General features: G+C 39.8%; 1 protein-coding gene across 2 annotated transcripts in view; it reads right to left on the bottom strand.

The window, feature by feature from the left end:
* Window positions 1-19,189, bottom strand: part of LOC6631416 (rho guanine nucleotide exchange factor 10) — a 132,744-nt gene that overhangs the window by 65,484 nt on the left and 48,071 nt on the right. The window lies entirely within an intron of this gene.

Genomic DNA, 19,189 nt, shown 5'->3' on the forward strand with positions numbered 1-19,189 from the left:
TATGCTTTTAGCAACTGTAGCTGTTCTTGTTGTTGTTGTTGTTGTTGTTAAGCCATCTCGGAAGCAGCGAGCCGACAGACTGAGCAGGTAAGTAAGAAATCAAAGCTAAGATACAGATACAAATGGTTTTGTACACAAAGATGCAGATACAGCTGCGAGCAAACAACATCAATACTCGACACCGCGACTCTTCTCGCCCCTCAACTGTTGCATTCATTCATGTAATTTCGCTTTTTATTTGCTTGTGTCTTCTTTCTCTTTCTCCTCTCTCTCTCTTTCTCTCTGTACGTCTGCTGTGTGGCAACTGAGGTTGCAGGCGCACCGATTCTGGGTGCAGAGCAGCAGCCGTTGGTTGCCTAGGAAGCATGTGAATCTTAAGCATTTCTCCCGGCCACGCTCGGTTTTCGCCATGGTGTTTTTTGTTGCTCATGTTGAAAATTAAAGATAATTATGATTGCCGACAACAACAACAACAACAGCAGCAGCAGCAGCAAAAAAAAAAAAAAAGCGCAGACGCATGTACCTGATGTTGCCACACAGAAATCATTCATGCTGCAAAACCGAACACAAGAAGCTGTATCTGTGTGTTGTGCTGTATCTGAGAGATACGCATCGTAGCAGGGGCAGCCAGCAAATGATAATGATAAAAAAAAAAGTAAAATAAAGAATACCGAAACAGGTAAGAACATCCAAATGCTATGTTTTATGCTGTTTTTTTTTGTTTTATTTTTTTTAATTTTTTGATGTACAATACATACATAAATAAATTGAAAATAAGCACAAGACAAGCCACAGACAAAGAAATGCAGACATAGGTAGACACAGATACAGAGACAAAGACAGAGATGGAGATAGAGGCGAAGACAGAAGGAAGGACAGAGACGGATACTGAGAGGCGGGCAGGCTCTCACATGAACTGATGAACCGGCGCTGATAACAACCAAGTAGAACCGAAGGGCAGAGGCACAGCATATGTATATACACACACACACACACACACTTGCACACACTCTCCGAAATTTGGTTGGTGAAAGAAATTAAGACAAATCAAACAGGTTTCTGCTCACTTGTCAGCCACAGCGCATTTTCCAATGCCTCGACGGGCCTTCAAAGGCGGCCGTAAAACCAAAAATAAAGAAAGAAAGAAAAAAACCCATAGAGGAAAACCCAAAACTAATGCCTGGAAACACCAGGAAACACACAAGTATTTCTATTTTGTTTCTATTTTCAGGCAGGTAGGACAAAGAAAATGATTTTGTAATTAGAAAATTAACAAGTCACTGCCCAATTGGTGGGGAGAAAACTCTAACCAGGGCTATTTCACTTTTCCGATGCGTGAAAAGCCAACAACAACCCCTTCAACGCCAACCCCTGCCAATGCCCACAACGAAAACCGCAGATAAATCAAAGTGCCAACAATATAAATAATGAATAAAGAATTGACCGAGAGCGTTTTTTAGATCAGGTAGCTGCTTGAATGGGTAGTAGGGAAAACCCTTTGAGTAGAGAAAACTTTGTGCTTACTCGGAAAAGTCCAATAAATTGTGCTGCCATTCGAGAGCCTCCGGAACATCCCTCGTCCTTGGATTCGCTACTTTACTAAATCGAGTGGGAAAAGACTTGGAGCAGCTGCTCCGAGGAGCGGTTAACTCTCACAGACAGACATGGTATCGATATTGATAAGATGCTGCTCATAAGCTGGTAGCATCGATCGTTCTTATGGGAGCTATATGATAAGCTAGTTCGATCCGTTCGATATCGACAACTGTACTGCTTTTAACAGAAATATATGTAAGGCTTTAAGACGGACAGAACAGTTGGCATAGCAGAAAGCAGATGAATATGTCGACTGTGGATGCTGATCAAGAATAGATACACATACTTTTCAGTGTCGTATGCGTGACGCATTTTGGTGACAAGAGTAAATACCCTCTACAAGGGTATAAAAACACGCACACACACACAAACACGTAAGGACTCATCCTGTTGACAGCCTTTGCGCTTTGCTTGTCAATTGTTGCGCTTTGATTTGATTCGATTTCATTTTTTAGACGACTCGTTGAACAGGTAAACAAACACTCGAAACAAACGACAGTTGTTGACCTGTGGCTGGCTCGTGTGTGAGACTTGGTAAGCAAATGGCTTGGCCTGGCCTTTAAGTCTGTGTATTTTTTGCAGCATTAGATTGGCAGCATTGTGACTTATTGCCTGAAAGCGGGGGCAATTCTTAAGCAGTAGCTCTCGAGACTTACTCCTTAGAACAACTTGTACAACAGCTGAGCTCCATAAGATACATTTTATAAGCTGATATCTTTAGAAGTTGTAAGGGAAATAAATTGCAGATAGCTCGCGATTTATGCAAAGGCTTGGTTCGACTTTAACTTTTAAATTTAAAATGTCTTAACAAGCAGAAGGAGACATCATTTTTAAGGTATCAAAATATTTGGATACCATCTTTTTGCCTGGAAGGTTAAATCTAAGTATATCGACTGCCTTGCACAAACTCGATTAGTAATAAAACAGACCTTACAGAGTCTAGTTCCATATGATCTATTATTTGAAAACTATATCATATACTTAGATCATGGCGGCATAAGCGATTGCAACCAATGCCGCCTCTTTTGGTTCGCAGCTTTTGAATCAGCTTGAGGTTCGATTAATGGTAGATTAAATACAAGAACACCTGATGCGAAGCGGTTCAGTTTGTAGCCTTGATATAAATACTTAGTATAATATGTCTTCTGAGAAACTACCAGAAGCACTTGATGGCGCAGCTTTAAGAACTACTCAGAGATGCGAATGCAACACACTCATGGAGTCTCAGCAGCGCCGATCAACGGAAAATGGAGCAGTATGAAGCATCGACTATTTGTGTTGTCGTGCCGTGTGTCCAAATTGGTCAACCATTCGAAAGTTCTTTCACTCTGCAGCCAGACTGAGTCACTGGCTGTGATTAATGAACTGGCTCAGCGCGTAAACATTTTGCAGGTCCAATCATCAACGAAGGCTTGGGCCACACGCCGGCTGCTGTTGCTGACAAAAGCTTTAGCTTTAGCTTTAGGCTTAGCTTGAAGTTGGGCTCATCTTTAGCTCTGGGGCCGCTTGTCAACCCATGTCAGTTGAGTCGTCTATGCCCCATTCCGCCTCTCTATAAATATGCATTAATTGCCGCAGAAAACAGAACTCATCGCGGCCCTCGGTCGCGCTGAGTCTTGATGTTGTTGATCTTGATCTTGGATCTAGATCTTGATGGCGTTCCCGTTCTGCATCCACATTAATATGCAGCGAGTGCAGCGTAACAGATGCATAAAACATGACAAAGGGCGATGTGAGCCATTCGCCTGGCCTCCAGGGCGATCGTGTGGGTCAGGATGCAACAGCAACACGGACCTGACCACACACACACACACACACACACACTCCAGGGCGGGCGGCAAGCATGAGTTCTTGTTGCTGGTCAAAGGTTCATGCGGGTCCCACTCCACATTTGGTGCCCTCAGCTTTCAGCGCAATCATCAAACGGCTCATAAAATTTGTTGCTGCGAGTGGCTTTTGTTGCAGACGCAGACAACTTTCAATTAATTGGAGGCCAGCAGCGCCACCTTTTAGTTCGCTAATTAAAAAGCCATGAAAACAGTTCTGTGATTCTGCGGCTGGAGCTGAATTTGAATGTATAACGGACAAGCCGCTGCCATAAGCTGGCTCATTATCAACGCGGCCCAAACCCAAATCAAACAAGAAATAACTAATATATTTGACACGCCGCAAATAGAATACCCTTCTCGACAGGTGGCCTAGAAATGTTTTTATATATCAGCTCTATTTCCCATCGATTATTCCTATAGTAGTCCGATTTGCCAAGTTTGGTAATATGATATATGATATAGTATCCCGATCTTAAGAAGATTTTGCGTACACGTAAGAAGCATATTGAAAGTAAAAAGTGCCATGTTTGATCAAGATAACAAAAGAGTTTTTTTTTTGATATTCCGCATGTCTAAGAAGCATTGTAGAATTAATAAAGGCCAAGGCTGATCGAGCAAACTGGAAAAACAAGACAGTTTTTCATGGAACAACTTGACTTTGGCGAATCGAACCTCATATTGTGATAACTATATGATATAGTGGTCCGATTCGTCCAATTCCAATATACGTGCTGCATTGAACAGATGAAAAAATTAAGAGCTCCAAGCGAACTGACAGGCGACTCGACTCGACTGTTCGTTCGGATTCAGAATATATACACACATATATTTGCCTCTTTCTATACGTCTACTCCTGTGCGTTACACTTATCGTGTCAAAATAATAATAACCCCTTCAGTTACATAAAAAGTGAACCAGATAGCAGAGCTGGGCGGATGGGGAGGAAGGTTGTGTCAGTCGGAGTGAGTGGAACATGTGCGCCTTGTCATAATTACTTATCAGCGCCACTTTGGGCCAATGATTGAAGTGCTGCTGCCGACTCTCTATTTGCATAATGAAGTCGTCTTCATCTCAGAAGTCGTCTTCATCCGAGAGCCCATCATGTTGCTAGGGCCACCACTTACTTCACTTAAGTAGACGCCGCCGCCTCAGCAGCCACGCGGCTAAGATTATCTCAGTCCCCCACTGGCTCTCTCTCTTTCTCTCACGCTCTGTCTCTCCCAGTCCCTTCTCCACGAGCAGTTTGTGCTTTGTTCTGCTTAGAAAAATCTCAGCGCCAATGAAAACTGAAAACCATCGTCATCAAATGCGCAGTCACTTGGCCGAGACCGAGACCGAGACCCAGACACAGGCACAGGCACTTCTGCCACTCCCGATTCCGTTCTGTGCGTTTTTAGGGGCCTTTTGAATTTCCAATATCTGGGCATTATTATTGTTATTATTACCGGTATTCGAGTGCCTAATGCAACGAAAACCCAGGCCCAAAAAATAGATGCATCTTTCTGAATGTGCTCCACAAAAAATGTAGAGCTTGGTTTTTGTTTTATGCATTTTTAATGGCGTTTCTGAATATATATATTTATGTATCTTAGTTTTTACAATTCTCGCTCGGATAAGCAGCTCAATGAAAGTGTTATAAATATGCATGTAAGCTTTCCAAATGCCCAAGTCGTGACAGAAAGTGAAACTTCTGGCCCACATTGATAAGCGAGCGGTTTCCAAATTAAGCCAAATACCAAATACTCGTACTTTAATCATTTTTTGAAAATTAGACGGTTCGTTTATGTTAATTGCCGGTTCTACATTCCAATGAAGCTGCTTTACCTTCACTTCATAATAAATAGTAAACATAGTCAAACATCATAATATAATCGAATAGTCCAGAGGAGCTTTGCTGAAAGAATCTTCTACTAACTTTTGAGAGCCACAACAAATACTTTACTCTTTTCAAAATCAAACCCAAATATTGAGGTACACAAATGCAAAAATCAATATTTCCCAAGGTCAGAGTTTGAAAGTAACTCAGGACTCAGGTCAGAAAACTCTTTCAGACTCATTTAGGTTATTCTTACACTGTGAACAGAGTATTGCCCAGCTCACTTCATCGTTCTATTGAAGCTAGGCCAATGCATTAGACATACCCCGGCCAGGAGCTTGAAACACTAACATTTTTTCGTGCAAACTCAGGCGCCTTAGTTATTGCCATTTTTGTATATAGTCAGCTTTTAAATTCCAAATGAATTTATTCTTATATATATGATTATAATCCATCAAGCGATTGCGAAATCAAATGTAGCATAAACTTGCCTGAAAGTATGCACCGCAAAATGTGGCTAATGATATATAACTTTGTTATTCTCATGATTACGTAGATCTGTAGCGTATTTGTAGAGTTAATTGCTTACAGCAATTATTACAATTAAAATATATATATATGTTTATCAAACATCTGTTCGAGCTTAAGGCGGGGCCGCGAAATGCAGAGTATGCAAATTGGATATACGAAACGAAATTTCTAAGATCATAATTTGTTTCGATTTAAATAAAAGATACATATGTTTATTTGTATATTCTATATTCAATTTCGGAAAGCCTTCTACTAATACTAAAAAGATTTTATGGTCAATCGAAGTAGAATGTTTAATCTACTTAAATTTCTCCCATTTCTCGATGTCCGTTAGGAATTTTGTTGTCTAGCCGTTTTTTTTTCTTTGTTTGCTTATCAAACTTGCGAATAACGAATAGAAGACGCATTTTATCGACCAGGCCAAAATCACGGCCAAGCGCGAGAAATGGTTGAAAACTATTAGTAAAGATTTAAGGAGCAACAAGCGGCCCGAGCAATATATATATATATATGCCTCTATATACACTATATATGCCTATATACCCTATTTTTGCCCCTGAGACCGATTGGCGGCTGTGTGCATTTGCAGCCGATGGTTGCTCATTTGCTGCTTGGAGTGGGAAATGCAATGCAATCAAGAGGTGGCGCGGGGCGCGGCATCCGAAACGAGTTTAGATGCGTGGCCTGACCGTGTCGATGGCAAGATCTTAACCCAATTTATTTACACACATCCAATTGCCGGCGAGTGGTATTGAAGTGCATGGAGAGGGAGCGGGAAGCGGGTTGATGTTGGTGGCGCAGTTGAAGCGCACTCATTGATAGTTGCTCAAAACAAAAAGCGCGTTTTTCTTAATGAAAATTCATTTTCTTGTTGATTTTTGCCCGTTGCCGCGCAGCCCCAACCTCAGACGTCGAGACAGAGGCGGCCGCTGAGCCAGAAGATGGCAATCGGACCACACCACACCGCTCCACCACCAAGAGCAGCAGCAGCATCAATGCGGGTCAGCTATGTAATTCAATTTAAGCCCATCAACGGTGGCGTCCAAACTGGCGCCGAGTGCGCGCTGCTTGTTGTATTAAGTTAAGCTGCCACAATTATTATTGCGGTATAGCGGTCGCATTTTAATTTCATTAATTATTATATGGCCCATTCTGTGGCCTTTTTTATGAGCCGGGCACTTCCTGTTTCTCACAGTGTAAGCTGCATTAGCTTGTAGGTGTAAATTGAATGCAACTGCAACTGCAACTGCCTGCGACTGGCTACTTCATTAGCAGTTGCTTCAGCTGGGCCAGTGGCAATCATAGTTTTCGACTCACCTTCAGCCTGTTGCTGGCCGTTTTCGGATCTTTTATTTTTCACACCTTTCTAAAGAATGAAGAGCCTAACAAACCGCGTGGTCGCCCAGCTTGGGCTTGCAGCTACTAACAATGACAACAAATGAAATCCATACATAATCATAATACATAATAATGAACACAATATAAGTAGAAACTCTGAAGGAACGACGAAGACTAAATACTCTTGCTGACATGTGGCATGGAAGGTTTTTATAAGAAATCTTTACTTTTGCAAGATTTGGCTTATGGATGGATGCTATAAGATAGAGTAGTCAGGTTTATGAGATCAATAGTGAAGCGATTTCGGTTGCGATATCTTGAAAAACAAACAAATTCTCGTCTTAATTTTGAGAAGAAAATATGTAAAGTCAATTTGAACAAACATTCTAAATAATCATTTATATAATAGTAGTTCGATTCTAAAACAGAAAGACAAACCTTTGTTTGACAAAATTATCATGCCCTACTAGAAGGGTATACCAAAAAAAAAAAAAAACAGAGTATGGGGGAGAACGGGTGGAGTTGGGGGCATGGAGAGTGTCAGCTGTCTGCTGCCCGTCCCCCCACACAGTTGGCTATATGTTCTGGCATTCATATTCTAATAGGCCACTTAAGATGCACAGAATGCAGACCCATTGCCAGACAATGGGCCAGACAATGAGCGTGTAGGAGACACATCCCAGTCGCAGCGCACTTCCAGCTGCAGTCATACCGAGGCAGCTAAAACTGTGGCCCCAATACTTTTTTTCACATTAAGCTTAAGTAGCTTTGTTCATTAAGATAACAACATACACACACATACAAAAATATACACACGCACACACACTCGCACATACAGCTTTTAATTACCCTGGGCCCTGCGGATTATGCAATAGCATCAACTGTCTGGCTGTGCCTCAGTCCAGACCTAATTTCAAGCATTCCCACACCCAATACTATTCCCATTCCCATTCCCATTCCCATTCCCACTTCCATTCCCATTCCTGCGTAAGGTGTGCGTTGTGCTCCATTTTTATATGGGTCAGACACACAACAACATATTCCCCCCGAAATCCACAATTTTATGGAGTGTGCAGCATCTGATCAATATCAAAGAGACCAGGCAATGCCAGCCCATTAAAAAAGTGCTTGCGAAATCTCTACTGTGTACTGGAATAGGGCCTGGTTCGGTCCGGTCTGGTCCGGCCTGGCGCTGGCATCAGAATCAACTTTCAAATGGGCGCCGTCTTGCTTTGCAATTCTTTCGTTTTGTTGTTGTTTATTGCAGCCAACTGTGGCAGTTGCCCAACAGCTTGCAGCCAAACTGACAGACGCTGCATTAAACTCCCTGCAGCACAGGTCACTGCAAGCCAACCCCATTCCCATGCCCCCCGGAACTGAACAATAAAGGGTATTCGACTGTGATTGCTAGCATATTGCATAGAGATGAATCGATTGTCGAATGTTTCAATAAGCTAATATTTAATTTTGAAAATATAAACCAAATTCTTTAACAATTATTTAAGCGAATATTCTGGCTAATTAATTAATACATGTTTCGGTGTTTTGGGATATTTTATATATATATATATATATAAATTTTTTGATTGGTTTTAAACTCATTTTCAAATGCGGCTGAAAGGCTTAATTAGCGGGAGTTTATTAGAGAGAGAGAGAGACTAATATGGGCAAAAGCCGTCGATGCTAAGACTTGGTTCTTTATTCGATACAGTTAAAACATATTTTTAAATAGAAGTGGAGATATACTTAGTAGAAAGGTAATATTTAACATGCGTAACGCAAAACGTCGGGCAATACCCGCTACTCATTTAAATAATAGTATTTTTAGTGCATATTCACAAGCTGAGAATCTATCTATCGCTAGCTATTAGATTCTTCGGCAAAGGAAATAACATATCCGTAAGCTAGCCTGGAATTCGAACCGCAAATCCTTGCTGTTCAACTTTATGATTATTTTTCTTTTGAGCTGTGCATCGAAAAAAAGTTTTGCAAAAGTTTTTTATAAGGCCACCGGCACAAAGGATACCATCAGCATTTTGAGCTCACGGCTTCGCATAGCGGACGTGTGTATATGAATATATTATATATATATATATATATATATATATATATATTTATATATATATATGTAAAGCTAATCCTGTAGACGAAGAAAGTAATATGTAACATGGTCGCGGCACAAGGAGCTGCTGCAGCCAAACAACTGACAGGACTGACTTGACTGTGCATGTTAAGTAAACTTTCAGTGGACGACAGTCGTCATATTTATTATTGCATATTTTTAGGTCTAGCGCCTCGTTCTTTTAGTGAAGCTTAAAGTGAGCACGACTATCACAGGCACTTGCTAGCTTTCAGCTCAGTGGCATTAAGAAATGCTGATTGCTGTCTGTGGGGCACAACTAGTTGCTGCCTGCCATCTTAAATGGCAAACGGCTTAGAGTGGCGCGTGGAGCGTGGAGCGCACGTGGCCACAAGCCGTGAGGCGGTCAAGAGAATACGTCCGATGCATACCGACGCAGGCATAAGATTCACGTGGATACAGCTTCTGCTGTTGGCAGCAACAATTGTCGGCTATTGACAGTAATTCGATTCAATTAAAAGCGCTTGTTTCACATAATGCTCCAATCAGGGGCGTCCCGCCGTGTGCCACAATGCAAAAATGCGTACAAATGCTGGGGATGAGTTGCCTCTGACGTTGGCTCTGCAAAAACAAGCGCAAACAACATCAAAAACAACAACTAGTTGCCGTTTCACGCAATGATGAACATGCTCCATCTGTTGCTGCCGTATCGTTATGCGTATCGACGCAGTACAATTGCTGATTTTATACCCAGCACTAAAATTCGAAAGGGGCAATTCTCGTTCGTTTAGGAATCCCTATAAGCCCTATAGCTATGTTTTCATAACTTTAAAAATATATTGCATATAAATGATGCTATCTTTAATCCCTGTTAGTATGATTCTTTAACTTTAAAATAATATTATTGAAAAAAGATACAAACAGAACCTCTATAATCTCTTTAAGATGTGTGCTTAACTTTAAAATAATATTGTTAATAAACTATACAAATAAAATCTGGATAATCCCTTTATAATTCTTGTGTTGAGCAAATATACAAATAGAATTATTGTTTTTATTTGTTTCAATCATTATTATTTTAATAATGATTAATTTATCTAATTAATTTTAATTTTATTTTAAATATTTAATTTTTATTATTATTATGCCCAGTATTGAGCTAAATTTAATTGTTTTTGTTGATTTTTTTAATTATTTGTAATCCTTTTTATTGTTTAATTATTATTTTGATTTTTACTATTAATCTAACTTTTATTTTTTATGTGATTATCATTTTTATGCTATTCATCTTTACTTGTATTTGTATTAGTACTGTTATTGCTCCAATTATTATCAAAGATATAATTTTGTGTTTGTTTTTTTTTTATTATATGTAAAAATTTACGAAGTATTTGCATGTATTTGCATAATAAAATATGCACACACATATGCATTTCCCCCTTTTTCGTCTACTTTATTTAAATTATTTCAAAAGACAACAATTAATTTGATTCATTGCCGAGCTCTTCACAGCGAATGGCCCGCAAATAGTCCATTATCAAATTGTAAATAGTATCTGAAAGTCGGGCAGTATCAGCCATAGCACTTGTACATGCTGTTATTCTGGTTGCCATTGTTATGAGGCACACGTTGCAATGACAAGTGCTTAGTTGTTCTATTGTCACAATCAGTGCAAAGCTCGGAATAACAGTACGCATACTTAAATGGCAGCAATCAATGCAGCATTTTGTTTATGGACCATCCATCCACACATACATATGTGAAGCTCTCATCGTCCGAGCTATCGAATAATGATGACAATAGGCGTGCAATTTCTAATTATTACAGCAAATCATATTAAATGCATAATTAATTAGCTTTAGAAGCATTTTTTTAAGCTAGTTGCGTAATATAATTGCATTTATAATTCGCTCGACGAATCACAACATAGAATAAAAGTGCTCGCATATATTAAAGCAAAAGTTATGGTACCTTAATAAATTTTCAAAATTTAGAAAGCTCTGCCATTTAGTCATATCTCGATATCACACTGACTTTCAATTTCGATTGAAATTCACAGCAAACAATAAAGCCTAGTCGGAAGCAACACCTGCACCTGCACCATCGTATGCCACCATATGTGGCACGTCCAATAAGCCAGTATAATACATGTGTTGGCTGGCCAATGCAATGGTTAAAGGTGCACAGCCATGGTAACTGGGACCTAGAAACAGGCCCTTTGTGGCAACAGCGACTATTCAATGATGCCACAGTAGCCCAGCCCTTCTGACCTTCTGCACTCGTGCAGCATCCGTTTTATACTGCCAGGGAGCTTAAACGGCGAGGGGAGAGAATGTGCTCCTTCTACTGGCTTTAAATCGGTATATTCATTTTTAAAAGTGATCCGAAGAGTCCGAACCTAAGCATCTAAGCCTAAGCATACATCAATATATACATAAAATATAAAAATTATTGCTTAAAATATATCTAGGATGAAAAGTCAGAGTGAAGGCCAAAAGGAGTAAGAGCTTTCAAAATTTGACGCCTGCCAAAACGCCTTGCAAAACGAAATATTTAAATTTAGAAGTGAATGACTGATTTATAGATATATTCTGCTGTTACCTAAGCATTGGGAAGCCGAAGAGACTGAGTATTTGTTTAATTATTTGTTGGAAATCATCGATGTATTTCTTAAATATCTATTCAGTAATTTTGATTAGTTGGTAACCTTCTAAAATTCTGAATGCTAGAGTGACCACAATTGATATGAAGACAACTGATGTGTTTCTCGAAATATTAGTTGAACTGTGAACAGAGTATTATTATCTCCCTTGTTTGCACACGCACATATTTGAATGTCAAACAGAATCTAGTTTCCATACATTGATTGGAACCACGGATTGCGTCGCAACTAACAGTATATCTAGAAGTCGTGCTCATACGACTGGGGCACTTGCACTTATTGCCTTTAAGGCCTCGGGTTGCCCATATCGCACAAAGAATGCGCATACAAATTCATGCACTATATGAGCAGACGAGTATGCTCGTATATGCATCTCCAGATGCATTATGCACAGGCACTGCAACTGCAACTGCAACTGCAACTGCAATCGGTTCGTACTGTGTGTATATAACATATAAGTATAACAAGCGACATGGGGCAGACTTCTGCTGATGCTGCATTTGGCATTTGGCGACTGTCGACTGTCGACTGTCGACTGTCGACTGTCGACTGGCAACTGGCGACTGTTGGCTGGCGAGTGGCAGCGACTGTCGGCTGTGGCAGTGACCGACCCGCAGCCTGTTGAGATTTCAGCTGAAGTTCAATGTGCGCTCTGCGGCATGCCACATCGCTGGCACGTCTCCGTACAGTTCCGCATATTTGTGAGTTCTGTTTGGCAGCAGGTTGCCCGCTGTGTGTGCGTGTTGTGTGTGTGCTGCTCGCTTATCAAAGCAAAGTTCTGGCTGCAATGCTACGCTTTCATCTGGCATATGTCTCTGGCTAGAAACGGCGCGTTTATGTGGCAAACACTTGACCAATTCGAAAGGGGCGGCTTCGAAAGGGGCTGCAATCGTCAGACACGCCTTGCGGTAATTATGTAAATTACCTATCAACAACGTGCAACAACAGCAACAACAACAGTCAACAACTTATCACACAACAAAAATTTGAACTTGGCTAGCTGCTTTTCATTGCCCTGAGCGCAATATTGAAAATTAGGTAAATCTCACGCTCGCATGACGCTAAAAATAACAAAATAAAAGTAAGTAAAAGCGTGCTAGTTAGGTCTGCTCAACTAATGGCTACCCTGTACCCAGCGGCGGGATGCTGTCAAAAAGATTTCAATTTCCTGCTATTACATATACACAAAGGGAATACACGCACACACACACACACACACCGACACTCACGCAAGCAAACGCATGCCGCATCATCTGTGACTTTTCTTCCCTTACCAAAAATGCACTCTTGAGTAACTTTGTTGTTTATAGTTTAATTTTTTTGAAACTTTCAGTCTTGAAATACGGCATACAAAATTGTGTACATACCAAAGTCAGCCAATATTCTAATAATATTCTCAAGGAAACATAGTATAGCTTTAAAGAATATTGATTTTTGTAGGCACGAGGATGATTACCAAAAATTGAAGTATTGTTTTTCTTCGAGCTATGGTAAAAGACATGATATCAATAACAATAACGATCGATTGACTTCTTTTTTGAATTTTCAAGCTTGTCTATCTTTTGTAGTCTCTGCGAACGACACGTTCATGCAGATGGAAAAACAGACAGATTTTATTGCTGCTGACCAAAAATATATGCATATACTTAATAGGATCGAAGAAGCCGCCATATGCCTTTAACATGCATTTTTCACAAAACCAAAATGCTTTCTCAAGCATTTTCGCTGGGTACAGGGTATGGGAAAAAAGTAAAATTATGGCGTTGTTTTCTATGCCATGTCCATGTCTATCGACCATTGTAATCGCCAATTGGCAACAGTTCAGTACGCTCCAGCCCCACGGCCATATCCACAACTACGAGTAGTCGAAGCGCAAACTGGAAAATCTGCAATGCATACTTCTTCGACTGTAGGAAAATAGCATTGAAAACAGAAAACCAACAGCTGAATGTACGAAACGGCGCACTCTGACGTAGCTGGGCTCGAATCATGTGAACAAAATACATTTTTCGCCACATTTCATTTGCCATTTATTTGACGAGAGGTATTATTGAATTCAGATGATGTTTGTGGCTTTTATCGGCAATCAGCTGGCCCTGAAGTAAACAAATTCATTCACAGATAGCTTAAAACGTTTATATCCCAGCTGTCGGGTCAAAGCGAACCAACCAATTGTAACCAATTAGGGGCGATTTTTAAAATCTTTAAATGTGAGTTTAACTGGAGATTTGCTCGATTTTGATAGTTAAGGCGTGGCTTATATGTAAATAGCAGTCGTTAATTACTTTGTGTATACCCTGTAATTGTTTCAAAGCAGCATGAATGTGTGCTTCTATGCGTAAACAAGTTTTTTGTATATATGTGTGTCTACGAATAGACATATGGGTTATGCTACTTATGGCAGGGCACAGGATATAAATATTCTATTTTTGTACTCCATTTCCTATTTACAATTTGAAAACGAGCATATTTGTTAGGTTAGCTGGTCTATAGTATTTCGTTTAAATATGTTTTTGTTTAAGTCATTTCATTTCCCAATTTCATTTAAAATAATAATTTGTTTATATACATATATTACTATTATGATCATCATTATTATTAGCATTATTAATATTATAATTGTTTTTTTTTTTCACTGTCATTATTATTATGATCGTCATTAATTTTTACCAGGAAAACGGAAGCAATATACACTTATTACTATTGAAAGACTTCAGACTTGTTTCTCCATTACATAATTAACATATTTTCATATATGTTCTTAATTAGAATGAAGACTTATTTACGTACATAAATCTTTGAAATATTTGCATTGAAGACGATGTTTCGCATCCTCTGTATTATTTATTTAAGATAATATAGTTGCATCATTGATACACTATCCATGTAAGGGCATTCTGCCTTCGCTATGCTAGGGTCGGCAATGTGTTGTTGATTTCTGATTTTATTTTAGAAATCGCACAGCAGCAATAACAATCGCATAATGGCAACAACAATTGCTTATTTGATTATCCAAATGTAAAACCACATTGCCCTGCCGCAAATTCTGAAGAAAATCTGCGTGAAAAACAAGTCCAGGAATGCCGAAAATCGCGGGGGTGCGCAACAAACACTTTCACAATTTTAATAAATATATATATAGATATATATGGAAAAAGCTATCTCCAGCGTGTAATTTTTGCGCAGAAACAATTATTGTCATGCTTCATTTGGAGCCAGCGATGAAAATGTTGCTGCCCTGCACTGCTTGAAAGTTGTGTGTATTAATAAATCATCTTTTGATGGACAAAGTGTAAGTAAAGCGCTGGCAGACACGCAAATGTGCCCATTGACCGAGCAACTGCATCCGACAACAGCTCCAAACGTCCACTAGCCCCAAGCGCAGATCACATACATCGTTCAACTATTAATAAGCCGCAAAGCTGTGCATGTAAACTAATTGATCCCGAGGCACTTTACTGCCATTGAACCTACCGCGTTTATTCAACTCTTTTGCAACCGGGTCACCCAATGACTCGCCGAACAGGTGACAGCGTAAAGAAGTACCCGATATTCTGGGCCAGCTGTCGCAGTCAGACATTCTTTTTTGTTAAATGACATATAAATGTGTTAGGTCCTGCATTAAGCTTGGACTTATGAAACAAATTGCTGCACAGCAAAGGAATGATTCATTTTTTTTCCAGATTATTTGAAGAATCTGTTCATTTCTGCTGCACATCGTTCAGAGGTGCCATTAAAGCTAGTAAGGCGATTTGGCCACTAACTGAACTGAACTGGATAAATGCGAGCAGCTGCGCTGCGGATCAGTTGATAAGCTGATAAGCAAGAGTGGCATGGTTGTTGGCAGTGTTGATGGGCGGGCGCAGGGCAGAGGGCTCTATCAGAGAACATGTTATTTTAATGGTTTTTCATACCCTGTACCATTGAAAGAGGCCATAATAGTTTCGGGCAAACGTATGTAATAGGCATCATCTGTCCAAGCAGTTCGGCTATCTAAACGAATTGTTAATAGCTAGAAGAGCTAAGGAAATTATAAACGTATAGTATCTCCAACATTTGCAAAAGATCGATAAATATCGATTTTAAAACAATGCTTCTTAAAACACAAGCCGTACTTTATAAGACCCTCCCAGATCCAAGATTCAATAGGGATCGAACTATAAGTAATGAACTTATTCAAGAATGCATTTTGTACAGGGTGTGTCTGAGCTGTGTATGTATGGAATATATGTAACGGCAAAACGGTGTTGGTTGCAGGGTATTTGCTAGTCAGGCAACCTTAACTCGGCTTGTTTGACTTGCGTTTGCTGGCTTTGACCAAGGTGCGGGCAAGCAACACTTTTGACACCTCCGGCGCGCGTATAGGGCGCGGTCAGTCGAGGGGCGTGCTAAGGTTCGGAATGGGTTTTGGGTACCGAAGATCGGACGAAACAGACACTCGCCGTGTGTGGCGCACAACAGGCGAGACATCATTCAAGTGGTGGCAGGCGGCGGCATTAAAAAAAAAAATGTAAAAGGAGACAATTAATATCAATGTTCAATCGAAAAGAAACTTCAATGCCACACACACAATGCCAACGATAACAACAGCAATAATAATAATAAAGACAGAGATGCACACACATGGGCCGCACACAAGCTGGGAAATGCGTTAAGCAGGAAAACGCTTGAAATCTGAGCAGCGTCGGCTGCGTCATCGGCAGCAGCATCGGCATCGGCAATCTGCTCGATTTATTGGGTACAGTCTCCCAATCGCAGGGTGTCTGAGCTGCGCATATGCTGCAAGCGATTGATGAGGCAAGCCGTTGCCCAAACAGAAGCGACCTCCTGCTCGATGTTCGCCCATTTGCCCAGGCGCTCAAAATGCACAATGTGGTTGATAATGAAATGTAATTTATGAGCAACAGCTGGCTCGTTGGTCGGAGGGAGGTGGTTGCATATCGATGTTTGTATTGGGCATATCAATATTTATATATGCACCTCCAGTCCGGGGTTTACTTTTGCCAATTTTGCGCGTGCAATTTGTCAACTTTGCAGCCGAGCTGTAAAACTGCCGAAGGGAGTGGGAGGAACGGGGAAGTGCCATTGACAGACCCTCAGGAAATCAACGAAATTGCGACGCAGGGCCTAACCACAAGAGCGGTTACAAAAAGCAATTCTTCGTCTCAATAGTTATCCCTGTTACCCTTTTGACTTTATGCAACCCCCAAGCCACGCAACATCCTGTTTGTTCTTCAATAAAATAATTTCCTGTAATCCCTTGCGCGTGCTCTCAATTATGATCAAGCGATTTTTATGAATTGCACTGCGCTGCACATACGACAAACGCACAAATACATCTATATATATATATATGTGCACAGGCGCAGTTAAATAAGAACCTCGTGCTCATCCTAGGGTGTCCTGTGCGTCAATGGCTGCGCGTAAAAGTCCTAGAAACAGCGTCAGATTCAGTTGTATACACTATCTGCAAAAAGGAGTATGCCGACTATGCACTGAGCCTTGCTTCAAGACAGCAGCCTGTTCATGATTTTCTAAATGTGTTTTAAATCCTAAGTAATTTTTTATTTGAATAATAAACCTTAACGTGAGTCGAAGGATATATATATATATATATAAATATTTCAGGAACTGAAGAAAAATGTTTGTATATACTTATATCGAAATATTTGTAAATATATTTTGTTAAGTAAATAAAATTGTATTTGAAAAGGGACAAGCGTCAATGGAAAATGGAAATACAAAATCTTTTTGAGATTAAACTTAATTAACAATCTCTCAAATATTTAATTTTTTAATGATTTAAATGAATTAAAAACTGCATGCAAAGTTTTAGCTGCCGTTGGCGTATCTCACAATAGAGCATATTACAGTCGTACACATTTGAAACTATTTATACAATTTTTTGCTGCGACATTTGCGTACGCACACACACACACACACACACACACTCATGTAATCAACAGACGTAATACAAATACTGTGTAAATGGAATACAATGGAAAATGTTCTGCTTTTAATTACGACGTAGAACTTATTTTTGGACACAAGTGCCCTGCTAATGTTGTACAGCAACTGGATGCTCCTTTTTTTTAACATCTTGCCCTGGCCATTAAGTCGCATTTACACACGCATCTTGTTGGCATTTAAGCTAGCCTGGGGAGAATTAGGGCGAGCTACTTAGCTCTAATTGATAAAAATCGATTATTATTTACTTTTATTGCCCGATTGGCGCAAAGTTTGGACTCGTTCGAGCATAAAAGTCTGCAGTTCTTATATTCTTTGAGATCGACGAGTTTATATGGACAGGGGATCGATCGGGTATGATAACTTGATCAATTACAACTACACAAAAAAGTTAATTACTCAGCAAACTCAAATTTCAAACGATTGTTCTCAATTCCCAGACAAGTACCAGCTAGAACCAGAAGACTAGGTCCATTTAAGTTTCTGACAAAGTTGATGTTGAACTGAGACGGGCAACGCCGAGTAACACTAGTTAGTATATGTATTGAGTACTTTCTTGCTGTTGTCTCTTTAAAAGATGTTAAACTTAAGTGACACACGAGCTTTATTTATTATAAATATAGTATTAATAATAATATAAATAACAAAAAGACATGCACACAAATGTTTGCGTGTGCACATACTGGGTAAAATAAGTATATGGATTGGTGTTAGCGCAAGTTTACTGTACTCAACGACTTTCAAATGAGCTCTACAGCTGTCTGGAACGGCCGGCACAGCCAATGAGGCAGCACAGAATGAGAATTTCATGAATCGCAGATCGAATTTCAGGCGTGCTTAACACGAGTTTCGCAGAGTTCTTTGTGTGCCCAAAGCCTTCATATGCATAAGGATATGAAAACATATACCTAATAAGGGGCAGGTAAATACATATGCACACACACACACAGTCACACACAGTCACACACACTCACACAGACTCACACACAGTCACACTCAGTCACACACACCCACACAAATCCCTCAAAAAATGCGTCAATGAGAGATTACACATTTTGAAGTTCTGTTTCTCAAACAGCAAACGATTCAGTTGGTATATGGTAGGTTCTGTTGGTATATGCCAATCTGCAGCGCTGACATTTTTGGCATTTAATAAATATATATTTAAGAGCTAAGGCTTGTACAGTCAAAAATTCTATATAGACATGGTTCAGAGGTTTCCAATTTCATAAATCGGTCAAAACTCAACCGATTTGGTTTGGCTTTTTTTTTTTAATCATTTATTTAAATCTGGCATCAGGCAGTTGGTGAGATAGCACTAATTTACGAGATAAATTTTAGCTAAATCAAATAATAAGCATAATAAACAA

This window comes from Drosophila virilis, chromosome X (assembly GCF_030788295.1).
Source record: "Drosophila virilis strain 15010-1051.87 chromosome X, Dvir_AGI_RSII-ME, whole genome shotgun sequence".
Classification (NCBI taxonomy): Eukaryota; Metazoa; Arthropoda; class Insecta; order Diptera; family Drosophilidae; genus Drosophila; species Drosophila virilis.